Below are 20,112 nucleotides of genomic sequence, written 5' to 3'. Positions count from 1 at the left end.
TTGGTCTAAGAGACAAACGAGCTTGTTTCCACTTCTTTGCAATGACTAAATTCCAATTCTGAAAATACACATGCTTTCATAAAAGCTTGACATAAGCCACTTTATGAAGTATGCAGGTGAGCAAGTGCTCACTGAATTTGGTCTTCCAAACGTGTAGTCCCAAAAGCAGCTATTGGTGCCTATGCTAAATGTACATGTGAGTTACATATCCTAGTCTAACAAGAAGAGTAAAATCCACATCTGCCATAAAGTTAGAGCTATTCAAATCAAACTAAACTCTTACAGTGACATCCTAGATCTACAGAAGTCAAGAATGTCACCAGCTTCCATGACAACGTGATTTCAACCACAGTGTCCACATAACTATAAACCACAGAAAAAATTACTTAAGTAAGCATATCACAAAAATACAATGTCAATGCAGTTACTGTAGTATCAAATATTACGACCTAGACTTTCAAAAGAAACACGATGTGGGGGGTTAGTTGCCATTTTATCTGCCAATACTTTAGGAAAATTAAGACAGCAAACAACACCCACAATCTGAGAAAGACACCCATTTACAGGCAATCTCACTCAATCATCAGAAACAGGTTGTATTTAAAAATCTTAATACGAATATTCTACAATATTACAGAATCACAGAATGGGTTGGGTTGGAAGGAATCTTAAAGATCATCTAATAAGTTCAGAATTTATTATGTATTGCAGATTGATATACAGCAAGAGTTTAAAGGACAGATATAATTAGTGCTCTGACATTAACTAACACGTGTATCCATGATGAAAAACCTCATGGAGAAAGTTGTCAGCTTTCACAGGCTAACGCTCTGAAATGCAATCACCCGCTATGGCTGACACCTGTTTCAATGGAAGTGCCAAAATAAACTGAAGAAGATTGAGGCAGAAACCCATGGACTGTACCTGCTTCATCTTTGCCCCTGAACAACAGTGACAAGTGACAACCACCTAAGCAGTCCCCAGTATCTCTTTAGGTAGCTAAATAAAGCACGAAATGGGACATGTCCTTTCCCAAGGCATGAACTAGGGTGGCTAATTCCACTGTCAAGGCAGAGAAGGAGTATACCCTGGAGGAAGCTCCACTACAAGGCTCTAATAACTCCACCAGCCACAGATTCATGGCTCAGCCATGCTGCAAAACTGTGGTCAGACTCCCTGCCCAGTCAATGGAGAGAAGCAATTGGCCCATATTCTGTCAGGGATTTGAGGCTCCTCCATCTGAAATTATGTTAAATGCTGTTATTATGTCAATATGCTAGCTGAGACTGCTCTTTGTTCGCTTGGATTGCAAAAGTAGATTTATAATTTGAGGGAAATCAAACATTTTTAAAATGCTTCAACTATAGATTCACTGAGACAAGCTGTTCCAGGACAGCAGACAAAACATGCATTTCATAAGCCTTCTATGAGGTGGTTTAGTTGGGAAAGCAAATGGAAAGTGAACAAAAGATAAGTTTGCAATCTGCACCTCCAAATAATAAAAGACAAAAAAATCAAACTTAAGACTCACAAAGCTTCAGTCACAGAGCCATTTTGGCATATTAGAGGAGTGCAGGGCAGAAAAGACACCGCCATAGCCAAGTGGGCTGAGAGCTGAAATCTCCCACCTTCATTGTCCACTTTGGGTTAAACATTTTTAGCAGAGCCATTGTGTATTCAATATAATAAAAAAAGGCTACTGCAGTTTGCCAGCCTGTAGCTAATTCCAAGGGGAATGGGAGTGGACAACAAGTCTAAGCAAAGCCATCATTATAACGATATCATTTCCCACACTCTATTTAGCCAACATACAAAACATTAAAAGTATATTTGCATGTATTGCATCAAAAAGCACACTTTTTATAGAATAAAGAAGCTGCAACTAGACAACTATAAGACAACATCTCAAATCCAAAATAAACATCTGTATTTTAGCAACCCACACTACATGACAGGAAAAAAAAACACAACAAAAAACCCCACAAAACTCCAATAGTATTAGTAAGCAGGAGATAAGGGTACTGGTTTAAAATTTAATTGTAATACTCAGATTCAGATTCTGCTACAGCTGTGTAAATGTAGGGAAACTCTATTTGCCCATACAATTCTGCATAGACCTCCCAAGATCAGGGTTCACGTTTGTTCTCCTGTCACTTCAAAAAGGAACGTGAGTGTTTGTATAGTGTCACTGAATTCATTGTACCCTTCCATCACCACTCTTTATCTGATGTAAAACCGCTGTTGCTATTTTATACATGCAGAGAATAGCTTCATTAATTTCACCAATTTCCATTCTTTTCAACAATCAATGTTTCAGATACCAAAACCCACAAAGAATCTGGCCTGATCAATATGGGAAGCGAGACCTTTGTAGAGAAATTAAAGGTTTGTTTACAAAAGTAAGAATATGGGTTAGGTTTGAGAGTAATTACACCGAGTCTTCAGGATTTTCTTACTAGTGATTTCCACAAAGAATCACACAGCAAATACTTCCTTACCTTAATAATTACTCACTATTGTCAGATATACCAGCCTTGGTAATTAAGCAGCATCCAAATCTGCTAGGAAGTGCACAAAAACAGAAGAAAAAAAATGCTTTTTGCCAAAGGGATTTACAATCTAACTGCATATTTTATACGAAATGGTGAAACAATCAAGTTAATAAGGATTAATACTGTTTGAATACTGTGATGTGATCTGTCTGCATTTTTGGTATTTTTCCCCTGGTTTTACTTTCCTTCTCTGTACATCAGGGACAGGAGGGGGTTTGGAATATACACGTTATCTCTAGTGCAGCAGGAAACAACTTAAAAAGCTTTTTCTTTGATCAGTGTGTTTTATCTGGAAGTTTCAAGCTGGTATAAATACTTTACAGTTTCAGTATCAATAAATATTTACCTTTAGTGTATCTGAAAATAAACAAAGCACTACAAAACACGTATTAGTTACTCAAGAGGTACAACTCCTTTAAAATAAGCTCTAATGATGCAATTACTGGCATGACTAACTTTTTTATAACTCATTAGGTACCATTTTGGCAACAAGCCTATCTATTGGATAACTGCACAGCTATGTAGCTTAACTTCTTCTCTGAAGGAAAAGAGAACTGCTTTACCATTTCCTATATCCAAAATAAAAGTCTTTAAGACTCAAAGAAGAAACAGATTGGTCCACAAGTGGTTCAGCTCAAGAATTTTAGCTCTTTTTTCAACTTCAAAAAACAATTGCAATTAGAGTACAATATGATCTTCTAAAATTAGGAACACAATAAAAGTCTCATTGAGTTACAACAACAGTCCAAGTCAGCTCATTTAGGTTTATCTTAGTATGGTAATACACTTCTGAGGAGAGATGCTGCAACGTACACTTGCGCAATAGCGTGCCCATAGGGGAAGCAGTTTCTCCAGAACAGAGGTCTTTTATCATTTACTAAAATTATTTTAAGCATTAGCTTTGATATTGATGTGTCTATTTTACACTTCACACCTTAAAACCTGCCATGATTTTGGCTGTGATACTACTTAGCAACAGGATTCGACAGACACCCATTTGCTACATTTGAAACAAGCTCATTTTTTATTTTAAGGACAGGGTCTTTCATATTTTCTCAGCCTTTGAGTTAGATGAACTCAGCTCTTCAATGGGTAACCAAAGGAACTAACTGATAATGACCAAAAAGTGATTTCTATTTATCTATTATATATTTGAGACAATCATATTACTACTTAATTCTTACTGGTTTCTAAGAAAAATGTGCTTTAGATGTATTAGCGGCCCTTAGCCCAATTTTATAGAGTATCTGAGGCACACAGTTGGTAAAGCTACTCGTGTAAACTTGGGCAGGAATCCATGGCAGATTTGAGAGATGCAGGTTTTGTTTCCAAGTCTCAATCCAGAGCACTACTTACTGGATGCTGCTTATTTCAGTGGGTCACTTAGTATCCTGCAACAAATCTGACTGTAAACTTGGACTGGATTTTATATGGCAAGAAAGGCAGGCAGGCAGGCAGACAAGATGGGTCTTTTCAGATACAACATTCAGTATATTGGCAAAGATGGTGTTATGATTTCTGGGCTTGAGCATTTTAGATGTAAGGATTCAATCAGCACATATTAATCTAAAGTCACTTTTAAAAAAAAAGGGGTACATAGATTGATGATGTCATTGTCAGTAACACAGTGCTAATGCCTCATCTTTGCCACTTTAAAAATTTAGATGGTGTTGATAAATGGAACATCTCTAGTTCACTTCTCTGGAATTTCATCAACTTCTCTCCCAGCACAAGTCTGATTTTTCACAGTACTAGACAATAGCCATTTTTCTGGGGTTTGTGTTAGAATATAAAAAACAATGGCAGTGCTTCCACTAACGTAAAGGTAATATTTTTGGAAGGGTATTATTGAGAACAAGTCTACCACACCCTACTACAGATCTTCAGGAAGATCAGCAGACTTGCCAGAAAAAAAAAGAGAGAAGGAGAAGAAAGAGTCTTTGTCACACATGCAGGAGGAAATTCCTTCAGAAGCTCAAACTGTCAATGCCAACAGTAAAAACAGTCATAACATTTTGTAGGGTAAGGACTCTTTGATCATAACAGCCTTACAGGGCAGGTCAAGGTTATCTTCAGGTAACTGAGAAATGAAGTTGTTCAAAAGCAGCATCCAACTGCCTCCATCCTGGTTTTCTTTACCAGCTGGATGGAAAACATGACTGAAACTAAAAGCAAAATAAATTAAATACATGGGAAAATTTGTGTCATTCCTTTCCTCTTTCCTAATGAGACAGAACAATGCTGGCATAGCATCATATTCACATGCAGGACTGGAAGAGGAGCACAGATTAAAACAAATATCACTCAATCTCTTTAAAAGCACCAGCTTATAGCTGAAGGGGAGAAGAGGCGACTTGGCTAAAACAGGCTAACTTCCCGATGATGGCCATTTTCCATTTGTTTTGATATGCAACCTGTGAGATAAGGACAAATAATGCACAGCCTGGATGCCTGGCTTGCTCAGTGAGCTGCAATGAGGAACACAGTGAAGGGACAGCTACCTCATTTGACCAGTGAAGTTCCTACCAAAGGCCAATGCCTCCCAAAGGTTAATGGCCAGCTACACAGTCAACTTCTGGCTAGAGCAGGAAATCCTTTGCACGCCTAAAAATGGTCTGATGAAACTTTTGCACTGCTTAGTTGTTGTTTACCATCTCTATTTCAGCAGTTTATTACTGAAAGGTTGTTCATTTGCATGCATTCCCCAAAGGACAGTCTACTAAAATTTCAGATCTCCACCTCCTCCAATTCATTACACAGCTGGAAGATTTCAAAAGTAAATGCAAAGTATTTTCAGAGCAATAAGGTTATTGACTGATTCATACCAGGAAAAAAAAAAAAAAGGCAAATTTCTGCAGCAAAACTGAGCACTTAAAGAAAAGAATATGTGTATTACAAATGGAAATCTGACTGTTCAGGAGGGCTTTATAACCTCCCACATATAAGCAGTATATGCTTCCAGTATAACCTGGTATCAAAGTCTTGTAGGTCTTTGGTGTCCAGTGTTAAATGGATGGCTAGTGAAACCCTCAGCAGTTAGACAGGAGGTATCATCACACTCAGCATCCTTATTGGCAGCAAAAGACGGAACTTGGACTGTACAGAAGTGCTCTTCCAGTGTTTTTCTTTTCCTGCCATTTCTGATGGGACACAAGCACAGACATGTAACCCAGGCCTTGTTGCAGCCCGCAGACATGACACAAGCCTTCCAAAACACGCACTCCTTCCATAAGAGGCTTAGCCAGCAGATGCAGCTTTAAAGTATCCACCAATTTCTCTCTATTTAAAAGAAACCCCCCAACCACAACAGGTCCATCCTCTGTACTGGTACTTTTTGTTAAGAGTGCATTATACTTTTTTCATACTCCAAGTTCAAATAAACCCACAAATACAAAGTGAAACTTTAAATAAAAAGGCCAGTAATGGCATGCTTTAGCAAGAAAGGAAGGCATGCCACAACCTGATCTTGATTTTCTGCCCTTGAACTCTTGAATTAATTATAACAAATTACAGGGAGCCCCACTACCATTTATAAGCACAATAAACTCCCTTACAACCACCTATAATTTTATCAGAGTTAATCCAAATACCTAAAGAATTATACAGCACAAAACTCCAACATGCCTTTTAGAGTAAAAAAAACATTCTGTTTTCTTCTGAGCCCTCTCTCAGCAAAGGCTACGTTTGGTCTCTGCAAACTGGAGTCCAGCAAAGCCTGTTAACGCCACGACAGAATTCATCTGGAGTGGGATTGCAAAAGTAAAGCAAAGCAAAACAACCAAAATTATATAATGTGAAGAAATTTGTACTTTAGCATTTTCAGCTGAAAAGAACTCCATTCAATGCAAGCATAAACATTACACACAAAAACTAGAATAAAAAATTTGGAGTGAAAAGTTTATTATCTGCACATCTTTGAAAAAAGCAGTGTATCCATTTGGTTTGGGTTGAAGCATGTGCTAAAAGTGTAGGACATGGCTGTCCTACTGAGTTCACGCTACTCACATCGTTAGGCTTAAAAACACGCTCAACTATGTGCTCATATCTCCTGAACTGAGCAAAACACTCGCATTTGGCTACAGAGATCCAAAAGTTACAGTACAGGAGACTATTTTTTCTTTTTAGCTTTACTTTCTTTTTTGATTACCAAAAAAAAAAAAAAAAAAAAAGGTAGAACTGAGTTGAGTAGGTGAATTGCAGCAATGCCACATACTGCTTTTCACACACAGACCTCAACAAGGTTGGGGTTTTTTTGGTGCAAACCCATAAGGTCTCACACAACTGCTGCCTCCACCATCCCCTTTCTACTAACATATTCTCCCCCATTCTCATATAGGAGAGGGCTCTTCCTCCTTGCCCATGTGTGGCAGAGGCAGCTATCACTCTGGTGTAGGACTCTGGACAGTAAAACAATTCTACAAGCCATCACCTGTCCTTTGCTGCATGACACAAAACATGGGCTCCAACTACAAATAGGAGCTCCAACCACATATAGGCTTCACCTATATGTAGGTGCTCACTCATACAACATGGCATGCAGCCTATGTGTCACTTCCCACTTGATTACTCACATCCTCAGAACAGCAGGTCCCCCACACACAGAGCAACTCATGCGCCCAAATCTTTAGATGGCACAAAACAAAAAAAGTCCATAAATGGCAGCTGTGAAGATCCGTCCTCACAAAGATACAAAAATGAAAAGATGAGCCACGGCTATGTATGCTGAAGACTTCTAAATCTCATGGGGAAGAGGAGCACAGCAAAACCTGTTGTACTTTCCTGATTTGGAACTAGATTTCTGCAAAAATTACATCAGATCCCAAAAAGTTAATAATAGCCAAGATTTACTTCCTTTATTCATATGTGCTGACTCAGTTCAAAATATGCTGTTCCCTGCCCTGAAAAACAAGGCAGCTAACCTTCAAGCTTCATCTAGTGTGGGAAAAGGTGGTTTAAGTTACATATGGAAGCAATATGAGTCAACAGTTTGAAAATTCTCCTGGTAGCCAGCCAGGTTAATGGTCAAGCAGGTTAGAATATTATGCTAAAAAAATGTTGTGAGTTAACTAGAACATATGTATACTCTGCAACACTGAAAATAAATAGATAACTTATATTTTAAATTGGGATTAAGTACACGTATAACTATTCTTTGGACCCAAAACAAACATGAAGACTTGTCATTCCCCCATTCTCTCCCCTTATTGTGCCAATTGGAACAATAAAATAAAATAAAATGTATACACCACATATGCCCCATTTCACTTTTTAACATATATATTTTAAATATTTTCCTCCCATTCAGCTCTAAACTCTGGAATGACCCAAATCCACCAGGTTTTTCTGGCTAAATGTACTGCTGTGCACTGATGCAAAAACTGAACCAAGTGAACACATATACCAGTGAACAACCTGTATGCATATGTAAGCATCCAGAAGCACATCACAAAATAATTGGTTTGTGGGTGCAGAGCAGCATGTAAGTGTATTCAGGTGTTACTTTATTCAAAGAGCAAGTGAACATGTTCAAAGTTACAAAAGAATGTGTGCTTGACCTGAACTTTTAAAAAATAATAAATGCTCTGGTAGCCTGCAGTGAAACCTTGTTCATGAATTTATAGAGCTCATTTACAAAATCCTATCAGTGAAACCTTTAGACAGTATCCCAACCTCACATAATCAATATCTGAGAAAGCTCCATTGATTTAGTGGAATTTTGCCTTGTAGGGAGGTAAAAACCCAGTCCCTTGGCTACTGCCTTTTCCAGTAATCTGCCCCAGCAATAAAGAAAACACTGCTTGAAATGTGACACAATGAAGTTGCTGCCTATCTATAGGTCATCAGTACAACAGCTTGTATTCCCGTGAAAAGATTGTTGAAACACCTACATTAGTGCTCACTGCCAGCAGAAAACAGGAAAACTCAGGTTGCTTCCATCTGCCAGAGAGCTTGGTGACCCTAGTGTTTCCACAGGAATAACTCACAACAGTCACCCCACACATCAGTAAATCATGCAATAAAACCACAGCCCAGGAAGTTGTAGCGACCCAGTGAATGCAACCCTGCAAAAGTGAACACAGCTCTGATAACAACAGGAGGTTGCCAGAGAAATATGTCAACCAACCCTGTTGGTTGGGTAAAAGAGATCCATTTCATGAAATGAATAATTATTCTTTGTAAAAGCTTCAAAAACAGCTGAAGATATCAAGTGCAAAAGCAGCTGCCAAAGATAAAACAGTGAACCAGTAAACATCTCACTGCACAGGAATCTGACATCTTCCGACATTGAGATTTCTGCCAAATTCTTGTTGAGATTTTCAGCTGCATAAGGGCCTCCACACAAATGCTTCTTTTAAACACATTTGGAGACTTCAGGATTGTACGGACATCCAATGGCAGCTCCTTTAGCATTATACCTTGCCAGCAAGGCAGAAGAAATATTAAAAGTATTCAGCTGCCTGAAAAAGAGTAATTTTAGAACTAGTTTTCAAGGTTTATGTCTCAGCTACAAGGGAGGGGGAAAAGTTTGCTCCAGCCTGCAGTATAAACCTCAAAATTCAAAAAATTTTACTGAAGACTGGCAGTGCTACTATACCCAAGATTTCCACTGTCTGCTGAATTCTCAAACTTTAAGAAGCAGTTAGAAATCCCAATCAAAACCCACAGATGTTTGCTCACATGCTGCTGCTACTGGCTTGACCCTTCTTCTGATGCTGTAGGCAAATTTCAGACATCTATCTGGGACTTCTAAATAGTAGACCAATGAGCCACAGTTCCCCTTTTCAAAACACACAGTAGAAAAGAGAGAATGAATCACCTGCAAAAGTGATGCACAAGAGAAGAATCCTGAATCATGCTGGGGAAATGCCCATTTCTTCTCACTGATTACACAGGAAGTCTAGAGCAACCTTCACTCTTTAAGGCTCCATTGAGAGAAACTACATGACTGAGACAGGACCAATCTGTGTCATGAAGACTTTAAGTAATATATTCCCTAGCAGTCTGTATTTCCCTAAGGAGAAACTGCCAGTCACTGCTACTGCATCACATGGGAAGACAAACAGAATACTAGCTCCAATCTAGGTAACATACTCATCTGTCAAAAACAGTGCCTTAAACTGCACTGGGAGACAAGTCAGCAGCAGCATACCAATCTGTGAGGTACACCCTAATGCTGACCGTGTGCACAGTGCTCCCTAATGAATGGGCAACCTCATTCTGCAGTGACATACATGGCTACTACATCTTAAGGGAAAAAAAGGCAGTCAGGTGGTTTGCAATAGTCTAAATGACAAAGGCAGTGAGTGGCTCAGTTAATAGACTACAGGAGGAATTATCCTTTTCATCTTCGTTTGAGGAGATAGAAGTGCCCATTAGCCTTCAAGCTAATGTGAGATTCAAGCAGCTAGGGATGACAAGTGTCTTCCCTTCTTCCACTGTTCTCTTCCTTTCTCCCATAAACCAAAAAAATTGAAGAGAACGCATATTTTTTTCTTAGGGAAAGCAAAATCAGTCCATCACAGTAACTATTTCTGTAGCTGTTATACTAAAATCTCACAGAAGAGAAGGAGAACAGACGTGTATTCAGTACATTTCAGATTAACTTCCAATCTTCTTACTGTTAGCCACAAGTGAGAAATCAGAAACAGATATCTGTTTTTATGCATCTGTTGGTAGATGCATAAACATGCACAATGCCTTCTCCCAAATAAAGATTTGCTTAATAAGACCCTAACACAAACAGGTCAGAAACAAGCTTTCAAAAGTTGGGCAGGGCAATTTCAAGTGAAGTGGACGATAGGCTGCTCCTCTCTCATAAGAAAACAAGCACCATTTGGCCTTTACTTTGAAACTGTCTCATTTATGCAAACGTTCTTTCTATTTAATGGGTAACAAGAGTTTACTTTCTGATTCTCTTGTTTCTCCTCAATTAAGAAGCAAAAGGAAGTAGGTCTAGTACCAGCATGATACTAGAATTCCATGGTCTTGTTTATTTTCATAAAAGCGTATTAAAATAGGGGCTATTTTTAGGCTAGCAAATTACTTCTCTCATCTCTTCCATGCTGCTAAAAACCAAGTCCTCTGCTCTGTTCAACCTATCAGTTCAGAGGGATGACTGCATATAAAATATATACTGATGCAATGTAACAATACAACCATAAAACTGAACTTACCAAGCGCTTCCAGACCCTAAATATTCTTACCTTTGGCCAATCCCAATGGGAAGTGCTACTAACACCACCTATCCGCTCAAAATCAAGGCCTTTGATGTAGTTTGAGACCACTGGAAACACTGAAAAGGCAATGTCACCGATGCTCTGAAACGCTGCCGTTTTTCCAGCACATAGTAGCATTCCCATTTGAAACCAATATTGTCCTTACAAATTTTTAAAACATTGTAACTGCTGCATAGCAAAGTCAAGGAACCACATTTCTCCTGCCTCTGCTGCTGTTTCAGATTTTTAAGGTACAAGACAACCTCAGCTACTGTAATCTCTTCTCAGTACTCTCTCTGATGTCAGTAGTGAAAAGGAGACTAGATTTTTAAAAAGTTTTCAAGTTTATTCTTGGTATATGCACACCAGGAAATAAAAACGTACTTCACCTCCAAAATTATTCACAATTAATTTAGTCCAAATTATCTTTTCTCTTCATGCAATGCAGAGTGCCATGAAGTATAAACAAAAGGAGCAATTCTGCCTGACACAGTTGTTGAGAGTAAATACCTACACTAGGTTTCTTGTAGAGTTTAAAAGTATAAGTAGATCTAGCAAGGCTGTGTTGTTAAATAGAACTCCAGCTGTGTAAGCAGAAGCTTACTATCCCTACACTTGTGCTCTTGCCTTAAGATATTCTGCAGTTGAAAGAAAGTAAGACACAATTTTCCACTTCATTCCAAAAAGTAGGTAAATTGCAGTTTTCATTAGGTTGTTCTACTGCCAATTACAACAAGATTTAAAATCACTTTTCAGCACTACTTAAGATAACTGGCTACTAGCACAAAACAAGAAAAGGGGACACATTCAGATCATACAAGCAAACTTTCAACAGATTTTCCATAAATGCACATGCACACAAAATGGGTACTCCTAACAACACAGCTAGGACTATGCAATCATACGTGTGTGTGGCACTGGGAAATCTGACAGGAGAAAGCCAAGGACTAAGAAGAAACAAGATTTAAACAGAAGAGAACTGATGCTCTAGTTTGCCACAGTGCTCCACCTGACACAAGTGCTTGTCACCAAGCAGTGGTGAGGACAGCTTCCTCACACTCTGAGAAAAAGAAACAGTAGGTGTGACTCATCCTAACATGCATCTTCATACATAAACCAAGCTCTCCAAGCAGAAGTCCATAATTCTAGCCTCATCACCATTTCAGCTGTCAAATATCACAAAATAAATATATAGGCCACTTAAATAGGTTTTGTTTCCTTGCAGGAAGGCAGAAGACTCCTCCTGCAACAGAAGTTTGTAAGACCTTCAAAACAAGTTTCAAAATGCTTAATGTATTTCCTTCTCTTTAAGGATCATTAAATGTCTCAAGTATTAGTTTCAGTCTTGTGGACCTTCAGCTCTTCTTTCTGGAATTAAGGTTCAATCGTGACCACCTCTGTAATCAAGATACATTTTTAACACAGTGGTTTGCAGCCGTGTCCTAATCATAAACAGTCACTTCCTCTGGTGACCAGGAACAGGACATGAGGAAACGGGATGAAGTTGGAGAAGTACTTACACAGCAGCAGTCAGCAAGAACTGCTCAGCATTCAATGCAAGCTCAGGCCACCCAACCAACCTACAGGTTCAGCAAGTGTCTCCAACAGCACACATGCTCACGTGGACAAGAATGATAGATACTAAGTGCCTTTTCCCAAGTGCAAATGCCTCCAGTAGCATGATCGGCATGGAAGGATTCAACCCAGACTACCAGAGAGGAAGCTCCCCCACTATATGTAAATGGTGTAACATTACTATATGAGAAGAACAGAAACTCAAAATGTAGCCTTTGCTGCCATTTAAAAGGGCCCAACAAAAAAATTTAGAGCACTCCAAAAGTATCTGTTCTACTAAAATTGAATATAGAAATGGGTCCCATCAGGAAAGCAATATGTTAGAACACGTGACTTAGCCCCTGAACACAAAATTAGTATTATTTCCTTACCATCAGATATAAATGTGAATCTGCTTAATGCCAAGACATTCCTGTTACAACATTTCTAACCATCACAGCCACTGCCTTCAAAACACACTAAAGCAAGAATGCAGGCTGAAGTATCCTACACTGTATTTATAGTTATGCAATACTATTTTTTAGAGTTGCTACATATGTACTGCCCAACCACACACATGAAAACACATTCACTTTCTGGTCTAAAAGCACAGTATAATGTAATAGATTAGATCTAAGCATCAACAGTTTCTTAAAATATCTGACACAAAGAGCTCAGCTTTCAATTACCAACACACAGAGAACAAGCTCCCCATTCACTGAAGAAAGTCAGCTGGGAGAAGGGTTTGCCCTCCTCAGCAAATATTTTATAAACAGGGAATTAATGTTGAATCTTAGGTCTGCCTTGAAGGAGTTCTTACTTTTAAGTCAAAGTTTAAACATCCACTAAAATACACATGGAAAAAGAACCAACTCAAGAATATTACTGAAAAGCAAAACAACACATACATTGCAATAATATTAACACAAGAAAACCCAAGCAAATACTGCACATTATTTGTTGTTGCTGTCCTCTAAAAAAAACACATGAAAGCTAATTAAGTATCAGCTTGTTTACAAGGCAGGTACAAGCCTAATGTGTGTGTTTTATGCTGTAGTAGCCACTAATATTAAAAAAGTCTAATAATTAAATCAAAACAATAAAACCATCAAAGAAGCACCAAAATGCAAACATCCCAGACTGTCTAAGCCTGGGTGGCCACCCAAGGCTCGTAGGACTCATCCAGCTTGCATGCAGTTCCAGAGCTGCTCCCTTGCCTGGGCTGCATGAGCCCAAATTCCTGCAGCTAGAAGGCAAGGGGGAAGAAAAAAAGAAAAAAAGAAAAAATATTAAAAAGGCTGACATTATCAAGTTACTCCAGGATCCATTCACAATCTTGTCCAACAGAAGGGAGCTGGGATCCCTGGGGACTCAGGACTCCCTGGGGGTTCACAGCTGCCTCCACTTAGCAATGAATCCCATAGCTTGCCTTCCTCCCAGCCTTGGGAGATATGGTGCAGTTCCAGTCATGAGATGATCAGCACTGAGACCACAAATAAGACTGGGACCTGTAGGGTCAGGCCAGCTGGCAACTGCCATCTATAACTAAAATAGAATTCTGTTCCAGCAGAAATTTCTTTGCCTCACATTGATTTATAAAATTTGAGCCGTAGAGTTCTTTTTGAGAACCACTGGCATAAAAAAAAAAAAAAATCCTATGGGTCTATCAGCTGTGTAGTAACAAGACAGCCACACAACCAGTCAGAGTCCTTCACTCCAGGCAAGCACAGTCAAGGACGTCTGGAACAAATCTGATGGTACGCACTGTGCTGTTTTTTCCAATGCACTGTGATATACAAAATAATTATTTTGGACAATGAAGCCAAATCAACCACCATGAACTCAAAGGTACAAATAGAGACTTCTCAGACAGCCACAAGCTGCAGGTGTGACCAACCATAAAAACCAAAGCAGCTTTATGTACCTTTACAACCTTAACAGCCAAAAGAGTTCCACATCACTAAGCTTGCCACAAAACCAGGCTGCCACAGAAGGATAGATATATCATATTCAGCCTTAACATAGGAATTAAAGCACAGTGTAAGGTGCAGTGACTAGTGGAAAAGACAGCAGTGACTGGTAGAAAACTGCAGCTGATTGTACTTTTATTAAAAGCTAGCAATACTGCAGGATGTGAAACTTTAGCTTGTTCCAAAAAAAAAAAAAAAAGGAAAGCACAGCCGACTAAAAGCAAAGATAAGCTCAAGTAGGCGAGACATTTAACAAGGACGTTTTTGAGGGGAAGCAAAAATCCAGAATTTGTTAAAATAGATTTGCCAAAACATTTTTCCCTATAAATATGAAGCAGTCAAACACTAATTTTTTCCCCTCTACATTATCCTCATATGATTTAAAAATTCATACAGTCCTAAGAGTCTGTAGCTCTGTACACTTTAGAAGAATGATTTCACTTAACACTTGCAGAAAAATAAAGAAAGTGAAAGGCAGGGAATTGTAAAGGAGAAATATTTCCCTAAAAGACAGACAGAAAAACAATAGCTACAAGAAATGGTGAAGAAAAGGGTATGGAAATAAAATATCAGAGAAAATAAATGTTCGCTTAGTTACAGAAGGATAAGCTTGAGGCTGATTTTTCACAGATCCTCCAGAAAAGAGGCTTGGGAGCCACATGCTCTAATTTTCCACCTGCAAACACATTCATTCCCACACTTTGCAGGTGCAGCCATCCCATTCCAAACACTGCTTCCTTTCACAGGAAAGCTGTACAGCACGTTCTTCTGGGAAAATGCAGAGCTGACAGCTGAACTTGGGGCAAAAGACCAATGCAGCACAATGCAGATGCTGGAATATGTCCCTCCCTACAGAACTGTGCATACCAGACCTACCCTGCACAGCACCACGGGGACCCAGCCCCAGGGTGGCCACCCACACTAGGAGTTGCTCTGATTCCACAGGATTATGTCCCAGTCTGCAACAGCACAAACACCACTGGACGTTACTAACTGCAAAGTACATAGTAAGATACTGAAAACTTCTTCCAGGAAAGAGGAAAGAAAAACGAATGAAAGCACACCTTCATTCCTTCACAGGAGGCACAGCAGTATAATGTGCTAAGACACAGGTACTGTGGAGAGCAAAATGTGACTTCAGTTTTTCCTTAGAACATGGTAAAGGAGTGGAGGGAAAGAAAAAGGCCATGCATTGTCTGATAGTTGTGCAGAAAGCAGCATCGCACCCACATTTTCAGAAAGCCACAAGAGTGTGTGGGTTCTCTGTTTTTGGAACAAGAGCACAGTGAAAGCAAGCTTGTTTACTTTAGACACTGTACAAAGGCTTTTTTTTTAAATAAATGGTTGAAAGGATGCCTCCTCTCTGAGGAGTTAGCAGAAAATAAAAGGCAGATTTATATGTCTAATCTATGCAAATATCTACTCTACAGGGCATCACAAAGACTGCTTTATATCAGACAGTATGCAGATCCCAGGTGCTTTAAATATGCCAAAAACCTGCACAGCATCTCCACCTGCAATGGCTGCTCACTGAGAACAGCTGGATGACTAAAAAGAGGTTGTCTAAGTAGCCTTTCATGAAAAATGCCTTTTGCTAATGTGCCAATCCTCATACTCCCACCCAAATTACTCCTGATGTAGCTGCCATTGAGTCTGAAGAGGGGGGTTTTTTGGTTTTTGTTTGTTTTTGGTTTTAATTTGGTTTATCACAAATTGTTCCAGAAATTTTCAAATTATAGCAATAAGAATATAGTGAAACTCCTACTGACACCTTAAGAAATTATCATGGGGTTTTAAATAATCTGTGGAAATTGAAAACATCTGTGGGACTGGGCGCCAGTAAAATGCCATGACCAGCAGTCAAGGAGATGCTGGAATCACTTAGATCTTGGAGGAGACAGGGAATATACGCAGATGGGAGCCTCAACTCAAGAGAAAAGAAAGAGGGTAGAAAGCGTAGGGAAGTAACAGGTCTAGAGGGTAGGAATTTGCTTTCCTAGGAGAAGGCCTAATGCCTAATGCTATTACATTGAAAATAAGGCATAGAAATATTATTTATGTCATGGTCATTACCAGAAAGAAAAGACAGGTACTGTATAACTGGTGTCAGCTTTCTGTAAGTTTCCCCAGGACAGGTCAAGAAACATGGCTCCCCTGAGAAGCTCTGCCAGTCCTACTCAGAACCACGAACAGAACAAGACTGACAATGTCCTGCTGGTGCTTCTTACCCAGTCCCAATGATTCACTTTGCCCAAACAGGAAAAAACACCCACATAGCTAATGTTTGCATCTTTAAGCAAGAGTCAGTTTTACAAAAAAAGAAGGGAAGAACTGTAAGCTAGAGTCAGATCTGATCTACTAAAATCAGTAACATGTCCTCCAGAGTACTCTTTGCCTCTTTTTTTTTCTTGCAGGCCTCAGAGATTGGCTTCAAAGAGCTTAAGAGCTGAATAAACTGCTCTTAAGTCTTTTCATTTTCTTTCCCAAGGATCCTAGAGGCCCTTCTTTCTTATATTATCAAAAATACCTATTACAAACTAACTACAGGCACCTCACCTTAAGACATGGCAGTACTTGTGTTTCTAAGACAGGTGCCTACTGCTCTACAAGTCCTCAGTAACCAGTTACATGGCCAGTCCAGGCAACCCATTCACTTACTCAGTCACTCAGCACTCATCCACAATTTGAAATTATGAGGTCATTTGGGCACAAACTGAAATACAAGAAATACTTCCTAAGCATAAACCCCCTCCTTTACTGCAAGGGTGACTGAACAATGGAACAGATTTTCTGGAGAGGGTGCGGAGTCTCGCCCTCCATGAATACATTCAATATCCAATGGGACAGAGTCCTAGTGCAATCTCCTCTAGCTGACCTTCCTCTGAGCAGACAATCTCCAGAGGCACCTTCTAATCTCAGCCATTCTGTAACAGCTACTCATGTTTTGCTTCAGCAAGTCAACAGACACTCCCAGTCCTGTGAGGGACAGCACTGACTTCTTTCTACATTACTATTCCACTCCTCTCCCAGCATGTCACGTGCAGACAGGTTTCCATAGAGTCTGTTCCGCACTGGGGGACATAATGCTTGGAGCAGTGTTACTCACTCTTATTTCTGCATCCAGACTTCGCTTGTGCAATATAGGAAGTTACCAGCAAAACCATGAGGAGCTCCTGACCACTACCATCACCTGCAGGCAGCTAAAGTCCAGTGGCCTGCAGGTATAATTAGCATTTTATACTTCCAGTGGTAATGATAAAATGTAAAGGAGTTATGCTTCTCTAAATATTGTCTTATTTGTACTGGGATTCTTCCTGTTGGTCCCAATCACCAAACAGTAGCAGAACATAAAATGGTCCACAAATTGTCTTGAAGAGGCAGACGGTCTTTCAAATAGAAATGATTAAGGAACACTACCTCAGAGCCACTGACTGATACCCTAAGTAACACTTCTCTCAATCATCAAAACCCAAAAGCCTCGGATCATTTTCCCTTTTTGCGATGACAGTACATAAGGAACAGGAGGTTGCAGTCACTGGAAACAGGAAGGAATATTCAATTCAGCAACAAATCCATCAAAACCAGCTGTCAGTCTCAATCTAGATCAGAGGCAGAGTAAACCAGCTCAGGAAACCAAGTCCCAGGTTTTTGAATGTTTCCATGAACACTGACATAATGCATAAGCATTCTCAGAAGACTTTTCATCATGTTCAAGGAATATTAATCAACCCCAGAAATTCTGGAGTCTACAATTAACTAAAAGCTTTGGCTGAGAGATTTGGTTTCACTTCAAGCTCCAAACATGGCCAGGCAAGCTCAGGGCTGGAGATGTTTCCACTAGAGAAGGTTACAAAGGTTCACTAATAGCAGTACTGTCACCAGCTTTGCAGCTTCAGCCTTTGGTGATGGTTTAGTTTTGGGGTTGAGTTTGTTTTGTGATGGTTCTGTAGCTTCCCAGAAGGAGATGAAGTGTCTCATCACAAGTTTTGCATTTAAGACAGATTTGTCGTTTGTACCTAAACATAAGTCAAATACATAGGCACTGAGTGGGTGAGTCCAATGCCTACCTCAACATTACATGTAATCATGTCATGATCAAGCCTAATCCTAAAAGCAGCCAGTATCAAATTAAAAACAAATGTTTAATCAGTTTACCAAGAGCAAACAAAGCCAAAAAAAGCCCTACAAGCCCCCATCCATCTGTCCACCTCATCATGCTGTAGGCTAAGCCTTTCTCTGCCATTTGTTTCAGAAGAGTCCTCCGTGTCCTCACCTTTCATTGCTTCAAATACGAATCTACCTATTGCACAGCTGAAGGTTCGCTGCCATCACACCATCTACAGTGCAGCAATTCCACTTCACGGAATAAACAAACAGACCTTAACAGGCTGTTCTGTATCTGAAATCCACTAGTAAACTGCGGGATTTGCTACAGACATTTAAAGAAACATAAGAGCCACTTATAAGACTCTGCAGCTTATGTTATCAATCACTTCAGAAAGAAAAACAATTCAGCAGCCACTCCAGTTGAGAGCACTGCGAAGTTCAATTGTCACTGAAATGTTTTGTTATTACCAACCCGGGCAGAATGAGCAAATATACCCCTGCAGGTGAGCTATGAATGAGCAATCAGCACTGCAGGCTGCAGCTTGAAGAGATAATAGCATCCAAGTAGCTACAATGCTTCCTTACACACAACTAGGCTAGGATTGGGCTGACAATATGAGCAACAGAACATTTCAGGCATTCTGTCTGCACATTAAATAATTCTGAGGGAAAAGAATATGAGGCTTCCCTCTCCCAATGCATACACAACAAGAAGACACAGATACAGACAAGCATTAATGTTTGGTCTATTATCAGAGAAATGTAAGCTTTATGATGCTTTTATCCCACTGTTTGGCAAGAAATCAGCATATATATTAGTCAAGGGGTGGCTTGACAGCTGCCATTTTAAGAAACAAATTTTACCAAAGTCAATTTTCCAGTTCAGTGTCAAGTAAAAATCCCTTAAAATACACAATCTGTGATATAAAACTTCTTGCACACCTTCTAGAATTAAAGCCACTCTTCCTCCACTATTTATACATCTTTTTTTAGACCTTATGACCACGTGGTGAATTTCAGGTTTGCACCAACAGAACATTTTTTTCAGTGCGGAGGCTTCTGCCACCCTGTAGCCTTCATCCACTTATTCCAGGTTTTACCTCTAGTTTTGCAGATGCAACTTTCCTCTAGACCAGATAAATGAAATAATTTTGGTTAAAAGAAAACAAGCCCACCCCTTTTGGGGTGAGGTGGGCTTTTGTTTCCTTGCTCTCTTTTTTTTTTTTTTCTTTGAATTAATTTAAATATAGCACAGATGTGCAAAAACCACACAGTGATGTGGTTTACAAAAATAGCCCCTCAAAACAGTTGTATTGTTACAACTCCAGCACAGGGCTTTCAATAAAACAGTAATTCCCACTGAAGTTGTTTGCAAAAGTACGCCCTGATCATAATTAAAGACTAATACCCTCCACCAGTTTTAATCTTTTTGTGAAGCATAAGGGGAAAAATGAGGAGCGGAATGGGCAAAACCCACAAAAAGATGCCAAAGTTCACTTTCAGCAAACACAGGTAGACTTAAGAATACTAAACTAAAACTCTATAGGACCTATAGAGGTCCTTTGCCTATGGCTTCCTTTTCATCAGTAGAGGGTTACGGAAAAAAAAAAAGTATGGTCACCATGGTCCCTTTTAAAATTTATGACAGGTTTTTAAACATTTTAAACATAACTATTACTCCCTTTTTTTTTCCTGCAGTTGGTCATGCATAAT

General features: G+C 39.4%; 1 protein-coding gene across 1 annotated transcript in view; it reads right to left on the bottom strand.

Annotated features, from left to right (window-relative positions):
• The window catches only part of PTPN14 (protein tyrosine phosphatase non-receptor type 14), a 112,802-nt gene that overhangs the window by 43,636 nt on the left and 49,054 nt on the right, over nucleotides 1–20,112 (bottom strand). The window lies entirely within an intron of this gene.

This window comes from Pipra filicauda, unplaced genomic scaffold (genome assembly GCF_003945595.2).
Source record: "Pipra filicauda isolate LSUMZ 115617 unplaced genomic scaffold, ASM394559v2 scaffold147_size4022426_pilon, whole genome shotgun sequence".
Taxonomy (NCBI): domain Eukaryota; kingdom Metazoa; phylum Chordata; class Aves; order Passeriformes; family Pipridae; genus Pipra; species Pipra filicauda.
Note: the sequence above shows the minus strand (reverse complement) of the source record. Positions and strands in the feature narration are given on the sequence as shown.